This window comes from Bidens hawaiensis, unplaced genomic scaffold, assembly GCF_021521415.1.
Source record: "Bidens hawaiensis isolate Kalapana, Puna unplaced genomic scaffold, B.hawaiensis_p1.1 tig00005195_1, whole genome shotgun sequence".
Lineage (NCBI taxonomy): Eukaryota > Viridiplantae > Streptophyta > Magnoliopsida > Asterales > Asteraceae > Bidens > Bidens hawaiensis.
The window spans coordinates 701,723-707,722 of NW_027491335.1; the positions used below are offsets into that span (position 1 = coordinate 701,723).

General features: G+C 35.0%; 1 pseudogene; it reads left to right on the forward strand.

The window, feature by feature from the left end:
- Nucleotides 1-4,521: 4,521 nt before the first annotated feature.
- On the forward strand, nt 4,522-6,000 carry LOC143629362 (UDP-glycosyltransferase 84B2 pseudogene; annotated as a pseudogene).

Sequence of the window (6,000 nt, forward strand, 5' to 3'; positions counted from 1 at the left end):
GGACATAGCTAATGCTGGTAAGGGTGAAGAATCTTTGGGTAAATTCCGGTAATGGATAGGAGTAACCAAGCAGGAAAGGACAGGCCGGAAAACAGACCCATATATTTGAGGATATGTCACTTGGGGTTGAGGAATCGTAAGGTCTGAATACGGTATTGGAAGGAAAAGAGGATGCTATTTGGTCAATCTCGGGGTCCGTGAATTTGCATATTTCCGATTAAGGGTTTTGTAGTAACCCTTGACTTTTCATATCTCCGTCCATATGGTTGGACGAGTTTGAAAAGCAACTATCGGTAGACTTTGATCGATACTGAATATAAAAGGAAGAAAGGGATAGAGGATTACCTGAAATATAGAGGATTGAAGATAAGGAGCTTTCGGAATGGAGAGAATATAAAGGGATCCGGGTTTTATCTTTGATCCCTAAGTTAATTATTTAATTTTTATTTAACCCCTATTTGTGTCTTTTCACCTAATCTCTTTGACAGCTTTTTTGAAATTTGAAAGCAATTTGGCAGCTGTGAATTTATCATCAACCGTCAAATTGGGGGCAATTGTTGAGCCACAAATAATTAAGTACTGAGGATATGTTATTTTTGGTGATGAGTCTGGATCAGTTATCCTCATGAAAAGCTCCGGAGCTGTCAGGATCAAGGATCCTCAGTAGTTGGTATTATTAACAATTGTTTATTGTGTGTAGGTTGGTGCAACGGCAACAAGACTAGTTCTACCTGAATTCTCGCTATTGGACTTGTCAAGCACGTGGTCAAAGGTCGTGGTTGAAGATAGTGGGAAGATGACTGATTTATAGGCCTTATTAGTTAGTTGTTAATTTTCTTATTATATACTGAGGTTATGATCAAGGCTAGATACACGCACACACACACTTTCATTCACTCACTGCTTACATTCACGAACTCTCTCTCTCGCAAACACACTCAAGGCAGATCACATACACTTAGATTATTTGTAATCTTTGATCATAAACTCCATTTGTAACACATCTTTGATATTAATAAATTGGTTATAGACGATTTGTTATCAACCGAGGTTTTTTGCCGACGATCTGATCAAGATCAAGGTTTTTTTCTCGCAACAAATCACGGTGTTCATCCTTATTTCGTTTATATACTCACCATTGTTATACTAGCACTAGACCTCACTATACAAATTTGGTCACGTTATCCTTATTAGATTTTTGACCAAAACAGTTTCCATTAAAACCATGCTATTTTAGTACTTTTTGTCAACCACCCGTTTATTTTTTCCATTAAATCTACATTAAATTAATTTATAAGTATTTTAAAAATCACAATTAGAATAATGGATCTAATTTATTTTTATTATTTGATAAATCCCGTATAATACGTTGTATTATATAATAATTTACTATTAAATATGTTTTACAAATGCTTATATTTGCTAGAGTTGCATCTCTCTGAGTACATGGTATAAGATAGGAATTTATGAAGATATAAGATTAAGGTTAACGATATTTAAGGGATAACGCTCGTGTATTTTACTTTATCTCATTGGCATAGATTATACATCGTGGACTCTATATGTGTAATTGTCGTCATGTATTTGTGTTTATATACTTTTTAGTTAACTCTTTTTATTTCTTTTAAGTTATATTGTTATTATACATTTTTGAAACAATCGCACTGCTTGCGTTGCACGCATATAATACATGTATGTGTGAATCCTCAGGTGGGAAAAAGTGAAATTGCCCTAATTTTGACGTTATTTTACTAATCTCGTGAAAATAACATTAAAAGTGGCGGAAGGTTAATTAGGCATCATGTGGTGGTGTTGATAGCCGAAAGACAAAGGTACATGCACCAATCGGCGGTGTCCCAATGGTTGAGTGTTATGTGCCTTATGTCATAGGCTTGATGCAAAACTACTATCGAGTCGAGGGTCTCACCGAAAGCAGCCTCTCTATTACTAAAGGGTAGAGGTAAGGCTGTCTATATCTTACCCTCCTCAGATCCTACCATAACTTTGCAATTGTGGGATATACTGAATACGACGACGACGACGATGATGATGATGATACATTTTCGAAACAGGATATAATAAAAAACAACTCGTTGAATTCTCTCGCTCATCTGAATCATAATAAGCTTAGGTGGCCTATTGATATCAACGCTAGAAAAAATAATATTAGAGAATGAATTCTGGTTTTGGCTTAAACTAGGGCCGTCCAAACCGCTCGTCGCTCGAACTCGCTCGCCGCTCGCTCAGAAATTGCTCGGAAAATACTTGCTCGTTTTTTCGCTCGATTGTAAACGAGCCGCTCTGCTCGGTTCGGTTTGCAAACGAGCCAAGCAACGAGCAAAGATCTGCTCGGTTCGGTTCGGCTCGAATATTTTTAATTTATTTTATACATAATTATATATGAACAAATATATAGATATATAGACAAAACACATAAAAAATAAGTTTACAATTTTTTTAACCCCTTTAAATTTTTCATATTCCGTCAATTTTATAGTTATATTTGTTCGTTTCAAGTTTTTAGAATACTAAAAGTTAGTTTACATTATCATTTTATCTCACTTCAAACTTACTTTAAATAAAAATTTGCAATCTATTAAACGTTTGTTTAAAAACTACTAATTTATTTATAAAATATATAATTTCTAACCTTCAAACTTGTTTCTTATTGAAAATTTTAAAGTGAAAAAGAAATAAATAATGCTCGAAATCGCTCGATGTTCGATCGAAAAATGTTCGATTCGATTTTAGCTCGTTTCGGTTTTCACTTGGTTCGAATTTCAGTCGTTTGGTTCGGTTCGGTTGTAAACGAGCCAAACAACAAGCAAGCATTCGCTCGGTTCGGTTCGGCTCGTGAACAGCCCTAGCATAAACCACAACGCACAGTATAAGATCTTTGTAGGAAAAATAGAAAGTTGATTAGTCAAAAAACAACTAATTTATGTGTCGCGTTTGATATCGTTGGCATTGTGTACGCTCTAAGAAACCCCTAATTATCTATACTATATATAATGCACCATCCATGGGCAAATTAAGACACTCAATTTTAAGTAATTTACAATTTTTCAAACACATAGTACAACCTTAAATAGGGGCATAGTAGACATTCTAACACAAAATTTAATGTTTCTTTCATATTTCTTTAAATTATTTACAACCATGCCCCCTCAATTTTAATCAACATTTGGAAATTTAAAGAATAGTTACAACTTTGATCCCCCATCTTTTAACTATATATTATTTATAATTTCACTTTTAACCCAAATTCCCCCCACGATTTTTAAACGGCCATAACTTTTTCATACGTTAATATTTTTTTAAAAAAATTGCACCATAAAAACGAGTATTTAATTCTCTTTAATTTGAGTATGATATTGTCATAGTTTGTTTTTAGTTAAAAAAATAACATCTTACGTATAGGCGTTTGTGGTCCGGTTTTGATTTTTAAACTAAGCCGTGAGCCAAGCCGTTTTTTTGTCATCGAAAACTGAAACCAAACCGTTGAAAATTAAAACCCACCAAAAACAAACCATTAACAATGGTTAGATTTCAGTTTCATTTGTACTTCGCTACTAAATTGAGTTTAAAATAAGAATTCTTAATCCACGGTTTCAAATGGAACGATGAGCACCCAAAAATCTCTTACGTGATTATTAAGGCCTGTATTCCCGCTGTATCGCGCGGGCACTCGTTTAGTGCCTCTAAAATGTTCTCTTATGAAACATTAAAAAATTTGGATACCACCAAGTCTACTACAACGAAATTTTTTTCAAAATAGGATAAAACTTAATGGTGAAATGGTTTTCTAGGAGAGAGAAAACATGTATTAGGAAAGTAGGAGATCCGTCCTTTGAAAGTAGGAGATCCGCCCTTTTCTTTTTATTATTTACTTTATTCTTTTTAGTATTTACTTATTTTCTAAATATATAATAACCTTTTATAAATAACCTTATTTAACAAATAAAAAGTGTATTTAACAAATAATGTTTTTAAAATACGTTTTTTATTTTTATTATTTATTAGTTTTCTAAATATCAGTATTTAAAAAAATATAAAATTTAATATTAAAAAGATTTTTTTCACCAATAAGTAAATGTTAGTATTAAATCTTTTTCTTTGCGGTATTACACTTTCTAATGTTTCTAAATATCAGTATTTAAAAAAATATAAAATTTAATATTAAAAAGATTTTTTTCACCAATAAGTAAATGTTAGTATTAAATCTTTTTCTTTGCGGTATTACACTTTCTAATGTTATGACCAGTTTCTAAATATCAGTGTTACAAATGACGAATCTACTACTTTCCTAATATATGTTTTCTCTTACCTAGAAATCATTTCACCATTAAGTTTTATCCTATTTTAAAAAATATTTTCTACTACAAGAGTAAGTGACAACATTAATTGTAGCAAATTTAAATAGGTAACAAACTCAATTTCAAATTATCCTTTGAAAAGTGACATCAAACTATTTGAGTTGTACACTTCTAACATTATACGACATTATACGACAGTCTATAAATGCCAATCGTTTCCTCTGCTCAATCACCACAAGTCTTTCTCCACCTTAAACAACAACACGTAAATGTTCTTCTGGTTACTCTTTCGGCTCAAGGCCACATAAACCCCATCCTAAGACTAGGCAAAAATCTTGTTTCCAAAGGCCTCCATGTCACTCTCGCCACCACCAAAAAAGACATATCGTCGGCCCCCGCCTCCATCGGCGGGGTCCACCTCAAGTTCTTCTCTAACGGTCTACCAATAGACTACAACCGAATTGCTAATAGGGATTATTACATGGATACCCTAAACAAGTTTGGACCCGCTAACCTCTTGGCCTTAATCCGGTCCCACTCAACTAAATTTGCATGCATCATCCATACACCTTTCGTGCTGTGGGTATCTGATGTGGCAGCTGAGGTTGGTGTTCCCAACGCCTTGCTCTGGATCCAACCATCCACCTTGTACCAAATATACAATCATTATTACAATCGTCTCAATGATTTCCCAACGGAAAGTAACCTGAACTTAAGCGTTAAATTGCCCGGACTGCGCGTTCTTCACGCGGACCAGTTGCCTTCGTTTGTTCTTCCATCAAATACACTACGTAGCTTTGATACTATACTAAAGAAAGTGTTTCATAACATGCACAAGGTGAAATGGGTGCTGGGGAATTCGTTCATGGAGCTCGAGAACGACGTGATTGTGTCGATTAATAATACCGGCAACGTGTTTTGACCGGTAGGACCAATAGTTTCGGCAACACTATTAGGTAAGGAAGATGATGTTAGTTTTGATCTTTTTAAATCTAATAACAATAATAATTGCATTGAATGGTTAAACAAACAAAAACCATCTTCGACTATTTAAATATCGTTCAGAACTCTCTTATTTTGGTCCGAAAAAGAAATAGAGAACATAACGGCCGGTCTTAAAAACACGAAAAGGTCGTTTTTATGGGTGATAAGGCTGTCGGATAATCAAGAACTGCCGGAGCTAGGGTTTCTGGAGGATATTAAGGAACAAGGGTTGATTGTGAGTTGGAGCCCACAAACAGAAGTGTTGTCTCATCCATCAGTAGGGTCTTTCTTGAGTCATTTTGGTTGGAACTCGTTGATTGAAAGTGTTACTGCGGGTGTGCCTGTTATTGCTTGTCCGCAATGGACGGACCAACCTACAAACGCTAAGCTTGTGACCGATGTTTGGAAGGTTGGTGTGAAGCTGAAGAAGAGTTCAGAAGGTGTTATTGATGGGGAGGAAGTGGGAAGATGTGTGGAAGAGGTTATGAGTGGGCCGAGATCGGAGGAGATTAGGAAGAATGCGTTCGGTTTGAAGACAGCGGCGCGTGCGGCGGTGATGGATGATGGTTCATCGGACAAGAATATTGAGATGTTTATAAATGAAGTCATTTGCTCTTGGTCACCGTATCCCGAACAAGCTTGATTTTGGATATTGTGTGTAAAATTATACTTCAACCGGTTCAAGTGAAATAAGTATTTA